General features: G+C 40.2%; 1 protein-coding gene across 2 annotated transcripts in view; it reads right to left on the reverse strand.

The window, feature by feature from the left end:
* The window catches only part of NWD2 (NACHT and WD repeat domain containing 2), a 161256-nt gene that overhangs the window by 18972 nt on the left and 120865 nt on the right, over positions 1 to 21419 (reverse strand). The gene's annotated exons all lie outside the window — the stretch shown is intronic.

Consider the following 21419-nt stretch of genomic DNA (forward strand, 5'->3'; position numbering starts at 1 on the left):
ACTGGTTTAAGCTAATGAAAATATTAGCTTATACAGCACTGGATATTTCAATTAGTCTTCAGTGTCTTATCTGGTAGAAACAAGGAAGGCACATAAGAGGAATTCTAACACAAATCTATACTCTCCAAACCAAGTTTGTCTGCTTTATAATATCCATGGGAACCTTTCTGTTTAATTTGTGGGCATCTTCATCCTTTTCTTCTATTTACTAGCACCTTTACCATAAATTTCAAGCTTTGTTTATCTAAGGAATGTCATTGGAATATGAATTGTGGTGTGGCTTCCTTGGGGCCCTTCTTACTATTTCTCCTGCCCATCACTGCAATATCTACAGTGTTCTTTTCATCTCATACAGGCAAGTGAGAAAATTAAAGTCCTGGGTAGATCTGTGTCCAAAAAAAAAATTCATGACCTAAATTCTATTACAAGATGGTAAGCCCATGAGGGCAGAGGCCAGAGCAGTTTATTTCTAGCACATAGAAAGTACTAAGAAGCATGTTTGTTGAATAAATGAACAAAGCAAGAGAGAGAAAGAAATCCTTAGAGTTTGTTCTATTCCTATCTAAAGACTCTTCTTGTCTTCAAAGACAATATTTCAGCTCTCTACAGGTGGAGTAAGAACATGGGAAGGCACCAGTGCTGTCAGCAACCTTCCTTTCAGGCTGTAGTCTTCCAGCAAGTACTGTCTAAACCCATCCCTGGTTGGGCCATGCCCTCTCTATCTCCTTGGGACATAATCCATCTCATCTAACTGGCTTACTGAAGGTGACTGTAGCTAACTGAACTCTCTGTTTCATGCTCAGGTCTCCTCAGTACTAGCCTCGAAGACCAGGCAGGGAGCAAGAGACAATCTGTTTGTTCTCTTGGGCTGCGTAAGTCCCTTTGGAAGGGGCTTGTATGGAGGGACTCTGCATTATTGGGCTCCATTATTTCAGCTTGGTAAGTGAGAGTTTATAGAGGGTTCTTTTGAGAAGAGAGTGTTCTAACTCCAATGCAATGTATCAGCCTGAAGGCCAATTAAGAACACTTTTATTTTAATCTGCATTTTGGGGCCATTCTTGACAATAGGCTGTATGCAACAAAAATAACATTATTTCAAGTTGTTTCTCACTTTTAATTGTTCCTCTTCTAAAATCTCTTATGTTAAACTTGGGTGAGTGAGCAGTCATGGAACTCTCATTCTAATACAGATAAAGAGGGAGATGATATTTTTTAGGGTAGCCAGCCTGGTGATATCCTATTTCTTTGGGCTAATTCTGGATAAGAATAGTCAGCATCCTCAGGGGTGTCTGTCATGAGGAGTGAGGATTTAGTGCTGGGATGAGCCATCCAGGAAACCCACATAAGCAAGGTAGGGGATAAGAGGACTTCTAAGCAGTAGCCACTGGAGAAATCCAAAATGGCATACAGTGGAGTCTGGCCCTGGGTGGAAGATCTGGTGGACAGGCAAAACTTTAAATATGGGACTTAGGGGATGGCCCGGTCAAGCAGTGGTTAAGTTCGCACATTCTGCTTTGGCGGCCTGGGGTTCGCCAGTTTGGATCCCGGGTACGGACCTATTCAGCAGTTGTCAAGCCATGCTGTGGCAGGTGTCCCACAAATAAAGTAGAGAAGATTGGCACAGATGTTAGTTCAGGGCCAGTCTTCCTCAGCAAAAAAGAGGAAGATTGGTGGCAGATATTAGCTCAGGACTAATCTTCCTTAAAAAAAAGGGGGGGATTTAGTAATTGACAATTCTCCATCTAGCAGCCAATGAAGCCCAGGAATATCATGGACCTAGCTACCAAGATCCAGGGCAAGATGGCTGGATTTGAGACGTAAAGCAGGAAAGAGAACAAAATAGTGACTAGTGAAATAAGGTCGTATCCCAGGGCAGGACCATCATCACGGCCCTAGCAATTAACTAACTGTTGGTTCTTTATCTTCTTTCTGTTTTCCATAAGGCTGGTCCCAGAGTCTAGGGCAGGGAAAAATCTATGGATCAGTTTCTCAAATGTGTTCCATGGATTACCTGTACTTAGATCACCCAGGGTGCTTGTTAAAACACAGGAGACTAGATCCCTTGTCAGACCTAAAGAACACTGTGGTTGGGGAGCCCAGGAATCTGTATTTTCAAATTGGGTTATAAATGAACCTAAAATTTGAGAACCACTGCTGTGGGCAATGCATATGTGTTTTATGAGTAATGGTCAGCAAGCACAGGAGGGGCAGGATGGGGAACACAGCACATCATTACAAAAATCGAAGGCTATTTAAAAATAATTATTTATTTGAGTTGAACAGCTGGCACCAAATACTGTACTTATTTGATCGATATAGTAAGGCAAAATGTCCCGAAGAGCAGACAGTACTAAAGAAGAAATATCCCGATCCAATTCAAATAACAAATAAATATCGAACGTCTACTATATATAAAGTGGTAATAGAGAGCTTCAGAAAAGTAATGTGCTACAGGCTTAAAGTTACTTATTGGATTGTTCTCCCCAAGTCTTCTCCTTCTCTCTATTGATTCTCCCTTTAGGTGGAATGCTCATAAATCATGAAGCAGTTACTTTTCAGATGTCTCAGACAGGATCCTGCCTCAGTCTTCTCTTGCTGTTTAAGAAACAGCAAACAGAGAAATAGCAAAAGCGAAGTTTGCTACCATATTTTTCAGGAAGACTTTTTTTGGGTTCTGTGTGGTTACAGTTCTAAGGTAACACACAATGCATGCCTATATCCATCAGGGCTGGAGACAGTCAATTCAGAGAAAGATTCAGTCCACCTCAGTTGCAAAGTCCAGCTCCTATGGTTAATGGCTCAGAGCAGGGGTAGAGATGCAGGACTAAGTCTAACAGACTAGCAGTAAGAGTGGAAGTGGCAAGATGGAGTCCAGTCTTGGTTCCTAATCAGACTATTCCTTAGCTCTCTAGCCATGGGGAGTATCCATGAATAACCTTGGGGACAGCTACAGAAACTATGAGCAAGAAGGCATTCTTCTGTGTTCACTGGAAATGGAATATTCACTCCCACCACTGAAGAAGAAACATATTTCCCTCATCCTTCTGACCTCAAGGCTTAAGCAGCTCACTTTTTGCTTAGTTCAACCAACTTTCCTAGTTTGTAGGAGAAATTTGGTGGCAAGTTGAGGGACTACATTCGATTTTGCATTGAGGTCCATGTTTATTCGTTATACCATTGATCAATCTGCCTGTGTGACCCTGGATGGAAGAAATGCATATGTCTGAAATAATTTTCAACTTTTTATGGAATTGTTTAAACACTTTGTCAATGTACTTATGAACATAAACGTGGGATTTCACCTGTCTGTAGAAGTCCATAAACACCTCTCCCAGCCACCTAATCATACGTGAAAACATATTTAAATTGGCCCATTCTTGAACACTGACGATACGTTATATTAGTTAGGCAAGAAGCAACTATCTAATTCAGTGCTCAAATACAGTCTGGAAGTTAAGTCCAAATGATCAAAAATTCTAAGAAAATTTTCTAATATTTTTTATTTTATTTTATTTTTCAGATGTTCTAATATTTTTAACTGTAGTTCCTGCATGTAAAATTCTAGCCTAAGAAATACTTCCAGACACTTTGGAACTAGATAGCGGGCAGCAGTACAACACAGTAAATGTACTAAATGCCATTAAATTGTTGACTTTAGAATGGTTAATTTTATGTTATGTGAATTTCACCTCAATTGAAAAGAAATACTTTATAAACTATTGTGTTCCTTATACCTGGGAACTTATATGTAAAAGGACCCTCTACTTTTTATTTCATTCTTTCCTCCTTTATATGCTGATGTAGACACATCTAAGCCACTGCTTTCAAAGGCTTTGAGCCAACATTTTCTTTCCCCTCAAATGATTTTTCTTTTCCGTCGGGCAAACAGTGATCCCGCTCACCCCTGCTCTTTATGAGCAGTTAGTTCTGCCTGGGTTTGCCATTGAGAATCTTTGGGGTTTGAGTGTGATGGAATTCAGTTTTTATTGTAGCAAACAGAAGAGAGGGATTGAAGTATTCTTGAAGGTGTTGGTGAGCTCAGCACGTCTTTGTCTTTACCCAGTTGTGGGATGTCAGGAAAGGTAGGTGAGGCAGAGTCCTTTGGGGGTTATGGATGCCACATGGTTTGTAAGCAGGTGGGCAAGTGCTCTTTGGGCTACTGCTTATAAGCCGTCACACATAGGGGCAGCTGGAAGGGAAAGGAGAGACGCTCCCCCCCAGCCCCTGCCTTTCCAACTGGTGCTATAACAAGCTGAAGCACACACTCTATAAACGCCCTATTCCCCCCCACTCAGTCACTAATGCAAGGCAGGTGGGACCATTCCTTCCTTTCTATAAGCTTCTGTTTTATGTATTAAAATAAACTCCACATTTATACATACAATTTTCCCTCATACATGATCTCATTTAATATTCATGACTCTGTGAAATAGCGAGAGTTGCAGAAGAGGACATCAAGCCTCACAGACCTCAATCGGCCTGTCTGAGACCACTTCTCTAGGAAGACACGGTAGTACCAGCACTTGAATATGGGGCTTTTAATTCAATAACCTCGTTCTTTCTACTTCATCAAGTTATTGTGCTATGCTCCCTTTTGAACTTGCTTTCAAATAGCTTATTTGCTTGTGATGGCTCTTCTAGCCAGTGCCCTTGGCAGGGCCACCATGTATAACGGTGGTGCAGTCTGTGCACTGCACACCTCCAGGGGTCACTGTTCACAAGCACTGCAGCATGCTCAAAGTTACGGCCCTGGGTGTTGGCATTCTTTTTATCTGAGTTACTGCTGGGTAGTGGGATAAAGACGGTTGTGATGTATTCCTGGCGCTCACAGCCAACCTTCACAGTCAGAGCTCTGCTGTGGAGTGAGACCAGTTGAACCATGCCAAAGAGTCAGCTGCACTTGCTTCACACACTTAATGTTATTTTCTCAATGTTTTTTGAAGTCAAGAGGCCCCTTCACAACTGACTTTTACATTTGTTAATATAAACATAATATAAGGCACTTTATTTAGAAGGGAACTGCAACTCAATTATTCAAACTTTAAGTTTCATGTGTCACAAGAAGCAAGAGTAAATGGAGAAAAGGGATGTGATGGTTAATTCTATGTTAACATGACTGGACCACAGAGTGCCCAATATTTTGCTAAACATTATTTCCGGGTGTGTCTGTGAGGGTGTTTCTGGATGAGATTAGCATTTAAATTGGCAGGCTGAGTAAAGCAGAGTGCCTTCTCCAATGTGGCTGCGCATCATCCAGTCCAGTGAGGGCCTGAACAGAACAAAAAGGTGGAGGAAGGGAAAATGCACTCTCAGCCTGACTGATGAGCTGGGCCATTGGGTTTCTCCTGCACCTGGACTAGGACTTACACCATCGGCGCTGCCGGATCTCAGGCCTTGAGACTCAGGCTAGAACTCCACCACTGGCTTTCCTGGGTCTCCAGCTTGCAGAGGGCAGACTGTGGGACTTCTGGGCCCCATAATCATATGAGCCAATTCCTTATAATGAATCTCTATAGATACAGTTTCCTTTATATCTATCTATCTATCTTTCTCACCTCCTTCATAAATATAATCTCCTATTGGTTCTGTTTCTCTAGAGAACAATGACTAATACAGGCGATGACAGGGAAATCAATTCAAACATAATAATGACAAGTTACCAAAACACTATCTATTAGAACTAAATAACGTCCACACTAAAGACAGTCTTGAGGAAATCTTTAAGAAGGGTCATATCTTTGGCACCAACAGAAACAAGGGTAATACCTTTAGAAAACGATTCATCTCTCAACCGTCAGAGATACACTCTTGCATGTAGGGTTGCAAAGAATGGATGTTAGCAGATACATTTAGCACATAAAGTTTAGTATTTTTCATTTCAAAGCATTCAGTTACCTAGATACTCATGATGGAATTGACAGTATGTAATGATTAGATATTTACCAGCATCTGTCTATGGGCAAAAAATATCTATCTCCCATGATTTGTACATAGTGAGTCTGTCTTTCACATACCACAAACACGAGTTTCTGAAATAGGATATATAAAGAAATATATTCATGCATAACAAATAATCTACAGATAAAGAATATTCTGAAGTTAGGAAAAGGTAAGCTGTTAGGAGTGACCTTAGCAAGTCGCTTCACCTCTTTGAATCTCAGTTTTCACAGATGTAAATGGAGATAATACTTTCTCCTGTACATTATCTGGCCAGACATCTACTCTGGTTGGTTGTGGGAATCAAATAGTTACTACAGGTGAAAGCACTCTGTGAAATGTGAAGCACTTGGCAATACATAAAACATCCTACTTTACTTGCACATGGTTTATAGTGAAGCACACTCAAACATACATCTCTGTAATAGAAACAAATACTGAGAAATACAGCTGGACAGACAGATAAGGGAATGAAATATCTCTTGATTGAAAAAAGACAAGTAGAAGATAGGAGGAAAACAGCAGGTAGACAGTTGCCTACAGGTGGTAGGTAGGTAAAAAAATGTAAGGTCAGATGAGGACAAACCCCTTCACTCTCTGGGGGTGGAGAAAAAGAGGCTTAAAAGAATTATGTCAAGTTAACTGCATTAGCCAGCTGGAACAACAGCAACAGATGTACGGCGTTAACCTTTATAGGGACACAGGCAATACTTTAGGGGCAGCGGACGACCCACGTGTAAAATAGAAGTTTTAAAAAATGAAGCAATTTGTATTATTATTGGTGTGTTAATAACCATGTTTGCAGGAATGGAGTTATTTAAATTCAACTCTTCTAAAAAAGAAGACCAGCATTACTATGGGCTAAATGAATAGCATCCCCCAAAATTCCTATGTTGAAGCCCTACCCAGTACATGACCGTATTGTAGACAGGTCCTTTAAGGAGATGTCATAAAGGTGGAGCCTTGATCCAACAGAACTGGTGCCCTTTAATAAAAGCGAGAGACGCCAGAGCTTGCTTCGTTGTCGGAGGACACAGTGAGAAGGCAGCTGTCTTCAAGCCAGGAAGAGAGCCCTGGCCAGAACCCCACCATCCTGGCACCCTGACCTCGGACTTCTGGACTCCAGAACGGCGAGAAAACAAGTTTCTGTTGTTTCAGCCACCCATTCTGTAGTATTTTGTTATGGCAGCTCAAGCTGACTAATACAAGCATAATGAAGCAAAATGAAGCACATTTTGTCAACATAAGAGCTGGTATTTTTGGCAATTCATCCTAAAATGTATTGAGAGGGTAAAGTCATAGATTAAACGACTTAGTAATTTCATTTAATAGACAGCAGGATAACTAGTTTCTTTGAGAGTCTCAGGTTTCTCATAATCCAATTATAATTTTACCTTTTTTCTTAAAACATATTCATGGTTTAACTACAGTTATTAAATTTACATACTGAAACCCACTGCTGAACTTAACTCATATTAATAATAATTACTTATATCAATAATAATTCTGCTACTTTGTACTTATTGCAATGTGCTTTTGTCTGCAAGGAAGCTTCATTACCTGGAAAATACTGATCACAACTATTATTCTTGAGAAACATCAAAACAAAGGAAGCAACCATAAGGTGAAAGGATTGAGTAAAAGAACCACAGGGAATGGAACCGTTCTGGAGTTTGCAGTTAATCTGCATCAGCTCCAAAGTACAAATTACAACCCTAACCCCAACCAATTGCCTTACAAAACTGAGAAGTGAGAAATGTGTCAGGATTATTGCAATTCTAAAACACTAGAGAAAATGAATACAAAAGAGCAGGAGTTTTTTTTTTGGTGGTGCAGGGGGAGGAGTGTGGAGACGGTTTTGGATGTATTGGAAGTGAGAGGCTTTTATTCAAGTGGTGCTGTCTAGGAAGCAATTAAAAATATGGATCTGTAGGTCAAAAGAGTGATGTGGCTGGAAAAGTAGTTCTGGAAGTCATCATGCATTCATTCAACAAATATTGATCATCTAATTTGCAGGGTGGCCAATCATTTTGGTTTGCTCAGGACTGTCCCGATTTGAGCCCTGAAAGCCCCAGGAACCCTGTCATGCCTAGGCAAGCCAGGATGATTGGTGATGCTAACAAGACAGACATGGTCCCTGCTCCTTTTGAGCTTTCATTCTAGGAGAGCAGTCAGATATCTGAAGGGATCAGAAAGTTCAAGGAGGATCACAGAGTGGAAAGAGCAAGGCTGAGGACCCCCAACCTTTACGTGGGTACAGAGGCAGGAGGAGGAAGAGTGGAATGGTGTCATAGAAGTCCAGTGAGAAGAGAATGATAAAATGCAAAACATTTCTCAGGAGCTCTTGTAAAGCAATGGAACAATGGATGAAGGTCATGAACAGGTAATTCCCAGAAGCAGAAAAACAAATGCCAGTAAGCATGAAAGATGATAACGTTCAACTCTATTAATCATAGAACTGCAAATGAAAACACGTGATAAGATCTTTTTGCTTATTGAACTTATAGAGGAAAATAATAACACTTATTGGTGTCTAGACAACAAGGAAATGGTCACTCTAGGACACAGTACCAATAAAAATGGGCATAACTTTGCTGAGAATATAGTTTGGCAGGAGGTATAAAATTCCACTTTTAGAAATGCAGCCTACTCTTTGCATAAAGATTTGTGTACAAAGCAGTTCAACAATTTCTAGTCTATATCTTGGCCAGATTCTAGAAGAGATTTTAATTTACCAGTGTTAATATAAACAAGAAAACTGAGAGTAAAATTCCCCACCATAATTACTAATTCGCAAAATGTGTGGGACAGAATTCTGCTCAAGTTTCTATTTTTCTGATTCTGAGAAATTAAAAAACAGAGAAACTTCCAAAACCTACAATAAACAACTACGTCCCAATAGCCCAGCTTGACAATTCAACATTTGGTCATATTTGCAAGTGATTTTTAAAAAATATTAATAGACTGTTTTTTTTTTTTTTTTTTTTTTTATTGCCTTTGTTTTTTTTTTTTTTTTTTTTTTTTTATTAATGTTATGATAGATTACAACCTTGTGAGATTTCAGTTGTACATTTTTGTTAGTCATGTTGTGGGTACACCACTTCCCCCTCCGTACCCTCCCCCCACCCCCCCTTTTCCCTGGTATTAATAGACTGTTTTTTAGAACAATTTTAGACTTATAGAAAAACCAAGCAGATAGTGCTGAAAATTCCCACTTAGCAACTCCCTGCACCAATGTTCCCTGTTTTGAACATCTTACATTAATATGGTAAGTTTGTTACCATTATTGAACCAATACTTGCACACTTTTATGAGCTATAGCCTATAGTTTATTCAGATTTCCTTAGTTTTTACTTAATGGCCTTCTCCTGTTCCAGGATCCCACATTACATTTAGTTGTCATTTCTCCTCACGCTCCTCTTGGCTGTGACTTCTTCTCAGGTTTTCTTTGTTTTTGACGACCTTGACCATTTTGAGGAGTAGTGGTCACGTATTTTGTGAGATGCCCCTCTGTTGGAATTTGCCTAATATTTTTCTCATTATTAGACTGGAGTTACAGGTTTTTGGGAAAAGATCAGAGAAGTAAATTGCCATTTTCATCCTATCAAGGGTATTACTATCAGCATAATTTATGAGTGTTTATTGACCTTGATCATCTGGCTGAGGAAGTGTTTGTTGGGTTTCTTCACTGTAAAGTCACTTCACCCATCCCCCATTTTCATACTGTACTCATTAGAAGAAAGTCACTATACGCAGTCCACACTTGGAGGTGAGAGTTATGCTCCCTTCCTTTAGGGTGGAGCATTTACATAATTTACATAATCTACATAATTTGGAATTATTCTGCACAGGAGATTTGTCTCTTCTCCTTCATTTATTAATTTATTCAATCATTTATATCAGTAGGGACTCATAGATAATTACTTCATATTTTGGGTTATAATCCAATGCTACTTTCTTTTTCTGCTCAAATTATTCCAGCTTTGGTCACTAGAAGCTCTTTCATTTGGCTCCTAGGTCCCTTTGACATACCCCCATCGTTGTGGCAACTTTTTTTTTTGAAAAACTACTTACTTTCTGGCACTATTAGATGCTCCAGGCTCATCTTGTGCATTTCCCGCTCCAGAACCTAGAATCACCGATTTCCCCAAGGAGCCCTTGTTCCTTTTATTGGAGAATGGGATTAGAAACCAAGATCTGGGTGCTAGATGTGCTTGTTGCTACTGCAGTGTCATCTCTTTTAGGCTTCTCTGCTGACAGCAAGGAATTATATGTGCATATACTAATCTGTGTATATACTCATATTTATAAGTATTTCCATAGGTAACCTTCTGTGCTCTATATTATCAATCTTTAAAAAAATTTTTTTTGTTGAGGTATAACTAACATAACATTAGTTTCAGGTGTACAATGTAATGATTCATATTAATCTCAACCTATATTAAGTTAAACATGAGTTCTCCATAAACTCCATAAACTAATGTCTCCAACTTTAACCCATTACCACATGGATCTTTCTAGCCTCCTCTTCCTGCTGATCTGTACACCTTGACTCCAACTGTGAGAAACGTGGATCCCACCCTCTGACATTCTTTTACTTAATTGTTCAGTTCCAGCATACATGTATAGCAGTATCAGAATTGTTAGCCTCCACCCCAGTGGGAAAGAATTTTATTGACAAGTGTATGGTACTTAAGTGCAGTTCCTTTTGCCTTTAGTCTTACAGACTCCATTCATTTCCAATAGATATTTTTTAAATAAAAGAAATAAAATATAACAGATACAGTTGAATTCCCCTTTGATCTGTAAATCCAGGCTGATCTTCCTCCTTCCCAAGATGCACATATTATTATAAATTTGTTATATATTATTGTTAAAAATTATTACTTATTATAAATTTATATTTAACATATAAAAAGTACCATGCTCAGACCTGATTTCTAACTCCATACTTAAAAATACGGATTCCAGTCATATTGCAGTGCCTGTGGAGCCTGGTCCTTGCAACCACTGTCCGGTGACTGGGTCCTTCTGCTGGCATGGATACATCGCCCAATGCCTGGCCCACAGCAGGCTCTCACTTCTCATCCTGCTGCCTTGCAGGGGTCGGCCCCGGGCAGTGTGTCTAAGGGTTCTTTCAAATCTGGCTGTGTGTGTACAGATCCTGCCAAGGTCTTTCAGTGCTGCTTTGAAAGCCTTACAAAAAAAGCTGAATTGCCCATGCATATTGCTGATCCACAGTTCTAAGAAAGGTTTCTTTTGGGGACAGAGCAGACAGGCTAGAAGGAAGCCTGGCATGTGCACCATGGGCCTGAGAACTGGACAGAAGGAAAGCTGGCTCATTAAGTGTTAACTGTCTAAATGACAACAGCAGCATTATTAATGGGTATCTATTAATAAGATCTGGGCTCATGAAAGTCTACTGCAATTTAGAAATGTTCCCTTCAATATATGCCCCATCTATAGTTGGAATTTCACATTTATAAGCCCTTCTAATGTCTTATGTAGTATCCTCTTCTCTCCTTAGATGGTATTAAATTGACTCAGTATTTTAAAACGCCTTTAAGTGATTTTTATTAAAAGGAATATACATTTAATATTATCATCTCTCTTTCCTGTTGGAAATAACTGAGTTATATGTTAGAAAGCCTTTATAACATGTGGAAATGTTTATCTCATCCATATTTCCTAGGCTCTAGCAGCTGGGTCAAAATCATTGCCACAAAATAGGATTTACCTGGCTTTGCATCTACCCTCCGTGGAGCTCAGAATCCCTTGAACTCCTCTGGAAGAGTTCTGGGAGATTTCAGGTATGCTGTGGGGACTACTGGTCTCGGCGTTGCTACTCTGCCATTTCACCTTGTTGGGCCTTCCTTGTCTAAGGCAGTGTCATGAGAAGCACCAGCCAAAAGCAGCTGCTGGTTTGTTGGGGCCTGAAAGGTGCAGCTGCTGCCATCAGTACCCACCAAGGACCAAGATGCTAGAACTGATCCTGAAGACATTTATGCCAAGGTTACGGGTGATGAATGTCAAAGCCAAGTGTTCACACAGCAGGTTGTCCTCCTCTCCTACCACCCCATACAGCTGCCCACATGCTAGTGTTGCCTTCTCTGGTCACTGCAGATGTACAGGTTCCCACGCTATGGAGGTTTCAAGGTCTTCACTGTCCACAGCTCCATCTGCTGAGTCCCTTCCCTTCCCACTTCCCAATCTTAGGACACAGGCTGGGTGGTAGATACATGCACCTGTACTCAGACCCATCCCTCCCTTCCATGCTGGCTCATTTCCTTGGGACTAAACTCATATGTCTTGGTTTACCATTCCTGGAGATATGAAATCTCATAGGCTTTTCATGTAACTATCCTTTGAAGGGGCCCTCTACCATTCTACTCATCTGTGCTAACTTGTCTGAATCCTGGGATAAGGGCAGTTTATTTAGACTCATTCTAGGATTCATCTTCTAGTCATTTTGGTGATTGTGCCTATTATAAAGTAACAACTCATTTATCCAGCGCCACTAGCTTTTCCACATGAGAGGGAGGAATATGGTTTTCAAAGTATGGGCCCTGGGCCAGCAGTTTCAGCATCTTCTGGGAACATGTGAGAAATGCAAATTCTTTTCTCAGGCCCCATCCAGTTCTAATGAAGGAGAAACTCTGGGACTGCGGCCCAGCAATTTGTGTTTTCATGAGCACTCCCGGGTCCTGATTGGGTGCCACTATTGCTGACTATCCTACATTATAGATTTGCTTGATTGCCACTCTTGTTGCCATTTACCGTCTTCAATTAGCCTCCACATTTCCCATAAGCTGGTAGTTAGATTTAGAGCCTTGATTATACTCAGGTTCATTTTTTTTTAGGCAAGAATACTTCACAGATGATGCTGTGCTTTCCTGTTACATCCATCATGAGGCAAATAAGATCTGTTTGACCCAAAGTTGGTTAAGGTTAAGAAGGACCAGCACTCAGGTGGCTTCTGCATGATGCCTGCTTTACCAAATGGTTTTACCAACCTCTGATGATTGTTGTCTGGACCTATTATTTCCTTTGGGATTGCAAAATAATGATTTCTAATATCACCCATTCTGCATTTATTAATCATTTTCAGCCTTTTGTTGTTGCTGCTGCTTATTTGGGACCATGACAACCTCCATGGCACATTTATAGTACAGCCATTTGCCACATAATGATATTTTGGTCAACGATGGACCACACATACAACAGTGGTCCCATAAGATTAGTACCATATAGCTTAAGTGTGTAGTAGGCTATCCCATCTAGGTTTGTATGAGTATACTATATAATGTTCGCACAATGACAAAATCACCTAATGATGCATTTCTTACAATGTATCCCCATCATTAAGTGACACAAGTGTAAAAGCAGCATCAATTAATGTAACCCTTTGTTTACAAATTTTAAAAAATCTTTAGAGAATTTTTTGATAACCCTTATGATAATCACAGACCCCCAATTTACATGATTTGCATTTGCTTAGAAAACACTCATTTAATTAGCGAAGAAATTACAATTTAACAATTTTGAGTCTGGGTTCTGATTCTAAATCAATTACCGTCTACCTGCGTGTCTGTGTTAAGCCAAGCAGGCTGTTCAACCAAGATCTGTCAGTTAGATCTGTTTCTAAACGCCTCAGCCACCTTTACTCTATGATGACAACAATATCACATATTCTTACCTTCCTGATAAGCATGTTAAAACGTTCCAAGATAATGTTTCTCAGAGCACTTTGGGTGACATTATAAAAATGTGTCTCTTAGACCTGACGATTTAACCTATGGGATAGAACTATGTTTCTCAAACCTTTGGACAGCAACCTAGAGCAAGAAACCTATTTTACATTGGGACGCTGTTTACACACACACACACACGTTAGAAACAGAAAGTCTTGGTCTCTACCACAGACCTGCAGAATCAGAAATTCTGGGAGTGGGTTCAGTATTGTTTCACCAGTAATTATTAACTATACATGCAATCCACCCTGATGCTTTCTATTTTATTTTCTTCAGTTCTATTCTATTTTGTTCCACTAAAAATTGCTACAAGCAACCCACCGGGTTAGAATGATTTCCTGATTCACTATTAGACTGCAACCCACATTTTCAAAAATGTGTAACCCTTCAAAGAAAAATCTCTTCTCCTAGCTAGTTCTAAAATCACTCTCCACCAGATTGTACATCCTTACCATTTGGTTGCCTGTGTACGAGTGTCCTTGATCTCAGGCATACACAAATAATTGCAATGCAACATGGTGCTGCTAAAAGAAAAAGTATAAAACAGGTTCACAGAGGTGGGTGCCATTGATTGAACTAGAGGCACAAAGGAAGGCTTTACAGTGAGGATAAGAATTCATTCATTTATTCATCACTTACGTGAAGAGGAAGATACGATAAATGAAGGGCAGGATTCTTGCCCTTTCTGAGGCTGGGAGCTGGATGGGAACGAAAACAGGACATGGGACAGGCAAGCAGATATGAAGGGAGAAAGAGCCTGGTAGTGTCTGTCAGTCAGGACTCACAGACCTTAGACAAGATGGAAGCTGTGAGAAGGCTGGCTGTCGATGAAGGAAGCAAAACTTGAACTAGCCCTTAGATAAAAAGGATGCAAATGGAGAGATGGGGGTGAAGGTGGGAAAAGACCTTCTAGATGGAGTTAGAGGCCTCCTTCTATAATGTTTGCAGTTATAAATGAGGAGGGTGCTTTTAAGAGGCAACTAGAAGCCTGGCAATAATAACAACAAAGCTTTTATTTTTATCAATAACACTTGCTATGAAGTTATGAGTTAGGTACTACTATTCCTAAGGTTGAGGAGGTCTAATTAACTTGGTCACATAGCAAGTATATGGCAGAGCGAGGATCTTAGCTCAGGTCTACAGAACTTCAAAGTTCATGGTCCTATCCATGATGCTCTGTGGCATGACTGGGACAGAGCTCATGTTAAGAGCCAGCATGCAATGGTATGTCATGGCTTTTAAGGGATGGGTGGCTCACGTGGGGACTGGCTGAGGAATGTGGACCTAATTCTCCAGGCCTCTGATTACTATGACTTGGTCAGCTATGAGATGTCAATTGTTACTGCAAAGGAATCACTGAAGATTGTGAATGAAAAATTATTAGGGCTACAAACAGTGACATTCTTACTAATTTCCATTCTTATATTCATTCAGGGACTAAAAGGGGCAGGGTACCACAAATTGCCCATGACCTGAAGCCTATCTCTCTTATGCCTTGGGCCATAAAAATACCTGGCTCTGCCCAAAGGAGTGCTGCACAAATGGGAATCATAGGTTGAGGAGTGGTATTGGAAAAACAAGTGGAGAGTTACTTCTGTAGGATATGAAAGATGATCTATGCAGTTTACCTTTCCCCTAGAGAGGGTTTGCACTTTGAATTAGGTCTGAAGTTGCCTCGGCTTTAGAGAAGTCATCTCCACTGGAGAAGTTTGTTTCCCCTTGGAATAGGCCCACTAAAATCCTGACTTGGAGTTGGGTAGCTTGCCTGGTGCCCCCTGATTTTGCATATAAGACTGATTCAGTCACTGTAGTCTCAGCTCAGACGTCACTTCCTCAGCTAAACCTTTCATGTAAATTAGTCATTCATGTACCTATTACAACACCTTGGCTACTGTTTCTTTTTGTGCGTTATCACCAGCTAAAATGACCTTTTTAAATTTCATTTATTTCCTTGTTCATTATCTGTTTTGTCCTCTGCTACAAGCTCCAAGAATGCAGGGTTCTTCTCTGTCTTGTTCATTGCCATGTTCCCATGCCTAGAATAGTGCCTGGCACATAATAAAAGTTCAATAAATACTGTTGGATGAAGAGAAGGCAGCTCATAGGAGTGGTGTATTGTGGGTTGGCAATCTTGCCAGTTATTTTTTTCTTCCAGTAGACTTTGTTCTCGGTGAGTCCATGGAAAGATTAGGAAGAAGTGAACAGCCTAATCCTCTCTCCCAGGGGGTCAATTACTTGGGTTGAGACCTTTTAGCCATCTAAAATAAAATCTCAGATTCCTTAGAAACCTTAGGGAGAATGCAGGACTGACTCCTCATTTTACAGATGAGGAAACTGAGTTTTCCCGAAAGATTAAATGACACACCAGAACCCACGCAGCTGGGTTAGTGGAGAAGAGCCAGAACTAGAACTTAGAATTTCTAAGCCCAGCCTTCTCTTTCTACTTTACACAAGGGCTTCCATAATGCTTTCTTCAAGTGAGAACTTAACTGATCAATGGACACACATTCTAGTTATGAGTGAAGTACATTGCACTTAAGTAGTATTGCAGAAGAAGAAAATGTCTGATAAAAATGAGTTAACATTCTTTTCTTCCCTCTAATACCTCTGCGATTATCTATTTCACTAACAGTACACAATTTAACTCAGTGCTTAAACATAGAATTTTGGTAAATCACCATGTTTGTCACTGGGAAAGGTGAAAAAATGAAAAGGACATCATCCCTGATCTCAGTCACAAACAACTAACCACAGTGAAAGGCAGTGTTGTAATAAAAGTGTAAAATGGGTATGCAGAGGTGGGTGCCATTGATTGGACCTGGAAGCACACTGAGAACAAGAATTTCATCAAGCAGAGAGAAGACACTGCAGATGGGGAAATGGCAAGAGGTCCGAAGGTGGGCAATGATGTTCAAAGAATGGTACGCAGCCTTATGAGCTGGAAAGAGAGGTGTGTCATAGATGGTCATTCTGGAAAGGAAAGCAGAGGGCCTTGAGACTCATATTAACAATTCTTTATTTCATTCTTTTTGGATATCACTGAGTTTTTGAGTAGGGGGCAAACATAATCAGATATGTCTCTTAACAAGGTAATTCTGGTGTGAAATGCTGAGAAGAAAGAAGCTGCTGTTGGAGGGACTAGTTAAGAGTCCAAGTGACAGAAGATGAGGGTCTGAACCTGGGTGGTGTCCAAAGTAATGGAATGAGAATGACAGAGGAGAGGGACAGTAAGTTTGAAAACCACGTAGAGATTCCAGTAGACAGGGACGAATTGAAGATAACCGGCAGTGAAGATGCTGGGACAGCTAAGGTCGAGGTGATATCTTTGGAGAGCAGCGTTTCTTGCTGAGATAGTTAGCAAACTGGGCCAAACGGAGGTGAGGAGATACTCTGAGGTGGATGAGTAGGGGCAGGCAGGGGGTTCATGCTGGATGTCCTCTGTTTCTCAATAAAGAGAGAAATGAGATCTTTTGCCAAGGAGGAAAGAGAGCAGACATGCTTTGTGATTAGACAAGTGAAAAAGAGCTACACAAAATACACATCATGGGCTCTTCTAGGAGACATAGTCCCTAATTTAATGAGTGGTTTATTGATATTTATCTATACATATATCGTAAAAAGGAGTGTTATTCTCACTTGTTCTGCTTGGCAAATATCAATGTCTTGTACAAAATGACTATACAATGTCAATTAATGATAGCACATGTCACTGAATCCTTAATAGTCCTTCTTGCCAAATAAATCCTATGTAAGTCTACTTTTAAGCAAAATTTAACTGTAGGAACCATACAAAAGAAGTATAACCATTGCTCTTTAGGGAAAGGCTATCATGCTTTTCCAAACTTCATTTTGAAAAATGCAAATTGAGATTAAAATGTATGCACTTTGCATTTTGTTTATAATGCATCCACAGTCACACTAAAAGCAAATCCCTCCATCATAGCTTCCAGAAAATGCCCATTTGTCTGTCACTCAACAAGAGCAAGTACACAAGGCAATTAGTCACAAAGTTGAAATGAAGTGTCAGAGAATTTTCAGTCAGCTTTCTAAACCTTGGCAAGAATCAGGACTATTTTTATTTTACAAATGGCCCTTCTAAGTGAATTGATTGTGACTGGGAACTCTGTCTCATGTGAGGGGGAAACACATGCCATCACTCTGATTTCCTGACTCAGGCTGGGCAGTTCCTGCCCACAGCAGCTTAGTTAACAGTGAAAGGCAAATGGAAAAATCCGTGCTGAACAGCAAGCCTGATGCCCCCAAACACAAATCAGGAAGCTAGTTTCTCTTTATTTTCCTACTGCAAGGATTGCCAGGAGACACTGGAATGTTAGCTCTGCGCTTCTTCATTACTTAGGATACATAGGACAGATCGGAACACATTTGGAGACCAACAGCAGGAATATTAGAGTGGATGGGATGGCAAACACGGTAAGGGATTTTAGAAGAAGCAATTTACCCATGTTTAGATTCAGTTGATTTCCAAGGGTGTTGAAGCTCTCAAGTTTTGAGATGGTTGGGGATGCAGAGCTTAGCTCCAGTTACCTGCTACTCACTGATTTAGAAAATACAGGAGACAGAAGAACCTGAAAGCTTGAGAGAGGAAAACCTAGTGCAGTGGTCTCAACTTGAGCAGCATCAGAATCACCTGGAGGGCTTGTTCAAACACAGACTGCTGGACCCAACCCCAGAGTTCCTGGTTCTGTAGGTCTGGGCTGGGGCCAGAGAATCTGTATTCCAAGCAGCTCCCAGGTAACACCGTTGCTGCTGGTATGGGACCACACCTGAAGAAGCAGCAGTAAAGTTCCAATCCCGAGTGAAGGCATGGAGAGTGGACTTTACTGCAAGGCTAAAGGAATTAAGTTTATTCTGTAGAAAGAGGATGAAGAGGCAAACCATGTTACCAACCTGGAGGTCCGGATCAGAAATTCACTTCATATCAACAACAGGCAGAACTGGAGAAAGTGGTGTTCAGTGGCAAGGAGACCTATTGTAAAGTTAGGTATAAGGGAAACATTTGGCCATCAAAGTTAAATGGCGAATTCTTCAAAAGAGTGATCTAAAAAGGAAATCCTTCATAATTTTAATTCAAAAGTATTAACTTTGAGACTTGTAGCTCACAAAATAAGTGCATTTGAAAGAAGCAAAAAATGTAATTGTTTTCAAAACAATGTTAACCAAGCCGTTTGGAATTAAAAAAAAAATAGAATCTGGCATAAGGAGTTCTCATTGGCTGAATCCAGGTCGCTTCCTACTGTGTTCCTAGCACCAGATGACAGTCAGAGAGGCTTAAACTGTGACTCCCGAGGCCTGAGCCACCCATTTAATGAAAATGTGACTGGCTCTGCCTGTGAGAGAAACTCTTTATCTGAATCTTTCTTGAGGGGGTTGGGTGGGAAAATTACAAAGATATAAACTTCTCATTGACCTTCATATGTGGACATATTCTGCTTTGTCTTAAAATTGCAATTGAAGACACAAGCTGTCATTAAAAAAACAAAAGACACAGGATAAGTTCCTTTGACAATTCAGTATTATAAAATACTTTTCTTCAAGAACTGCCATATTTCCTTTTTAACCACATGATAAAAATGTGAAATTTACTATGTTCTTCTTTTGGTCATGGCAGCCAGGAACCCCAGAGCTAAATTTTCTGTCCAAGTCTGGCAGCTTTCCTTGAAATGCCTTTCTGGTATGGTTGTTTCTCCCTAGATCCTTATTTCTTAGCCAGTAATTTTTTCTGTCTCTTTTAATGTGAAAAGAAAAAAGCAAAAACAAAAACTTACTGTTTCTTATGATATAAATTCCTGTCAAAAGCTTTTCAGTGTAGATATGGTTACACGTAATGAATTTAAAAAAATACATAATCCTATTTAGTCACAAATATTTATAAAATATATAAAAGTCTCTCTGTTTATAAAGATAAGGCTGACCCTCAGGCAGGATATTCTTTTAGGGGGCCATAGTGGTGTAGTAAAGAACATGAGCTTTGAAATGAGGCTGCTAGGATTTGAATACTGTCCTGGCCACATTGGCTGTGTGACCCTAGATACGTCATTTAACCTCTGTGGGCCTCAGGTCTCTCATCTCTAAAATGGCCTTAATTACAATATCAACCTCCAAAGATTCATGGGAGGACTAATTAATGCTTTGAATAAAGTGCTCTGAACAGAGCTTGGACCACAGTAAGTATTTACTAAATGTTAGCTATTTCAATTAGAAACAGTGGTGATGAGATCATGCAACTCACTCAACTGTGGAGTTAAATGGTACCATCTCAATCACAGGTTCATGATTCTGGGCAACGGGAGCACTGGTTTTAATTTGGAATTAATTGGAAAGATCCACTTCCACCAAATGAGCGCTCATGATGAGAACCTTCTACGGCCATAGTGTGGCCAATGCAGAAGCCAGAGGCAGTAGACAGAGAGGAACAGAAAGATGCAGCACTTCAGAGAGAGGGAGAGACCGTTCCCAGGGAAACTGGTTGCTAAGCGCATGCATTTGGCAAAGGCCACTGGAGAAACGCAATTTCCTTGAACTACATCTAATGAAAATACTCTATACTTACAGTGAACTTTAAGCAAATGTGAAGTGAACCTGAGAATGTTGGGGAATTAGAAATAAGGATTCTGAAATCACCCTTACTCCAGCATGGGCCACTTTCTGGAAAGAGCAGTATGGATACCCAAGAGAAGACAGAGTCTGGGTGACACAAGAGGAAATCTGGAGTTGAGTATGATAGATTTAATTCTGTATTTTTGGGAAAACAATTTGGAAACTAATGTCACAATCACATGGATAGTCTATGTGGCTGTATAAAACTATGTGCAGACAATTATAGACTGTTCTCTTTTCATCATAGGTTATGTATTGTCACCCTTGGGTAATCTTTCTGATTTTTTCATAAAGTTCTGAGTTGAAGAACTGATCCCGGTACTGGTAAACAGATACTTACAGTAGACAGAATCTATTGACTACTGGGAATGAGATTATAGTGTCCAGAGTGAGCAAAATAAGTTATGAGTCTTCGTAGAACTGATGTAAAATGTTAAATAGGGCTGTATTACTCATAGTTCTCCAGAGAAAGAACCAATAGGGTGTGTGTTTGTGTGTGTCTGTCTCTAGTTTTAGGAATTGGTTTACATGATTGTGGGGGTGGCTGGCAAGTGTGAAATCTGCAGGGCAGACTGGTAGGCTGAAGACCCAAGGAAGAGCTGATGTTACAGCTTGAGTCTGAAGGCAGTCTGTAGGCAGAAATCCTCCTTCCTTGAGGACCTCAGTCATTTTCCCTTAAGGCCTTCAACTGATTGGATGAAGCCCACCCACATTATGGAGGGTAATCTGCTTTACTCAAAGTCTGCTGATTTAAATGTTAATTTCATCTAAAAATACCCTCACAGTGACATCTAGACTAGTGTTTGGTCAAATATATGGAAACGGTAGTCTAATTAGTTTGACTCATAAAATTAACCATCACAAAGGCTCTTCCTGAAATCTCAGAATTTTCACTGCAACGCAAAGCAAGGGCAATAGGCTATTGCAAGACCATAAACAGGAGTTGCTAGACACACCTCCTGGGCTGATTAAAAGGTCATCACCTTGTGCCTGTGACCCTCAATATCATCACCCACCTCCAGTCTATATAACAGAAGACTGGAGAGTAGAAAGAGATTCATTGGAGGAAAGTGGAGTAGCGTCTGCTTTGCTTGTTCCTGTCCCCAGAGTGAA

Source organism: Equus przewalskii, chromosome 3 (genome assembly GCF_037783145.1).
Source record: "Equus przewalskii isolate Varuska chromosome 3, EquPr2, whole genome shotgun sequence".
Lineage (NCBI taxonomy): Eukaryota > Metazoa > Chordata > Mammalia > Perissodactyla > Equidae > Equus > Equus przewalskii.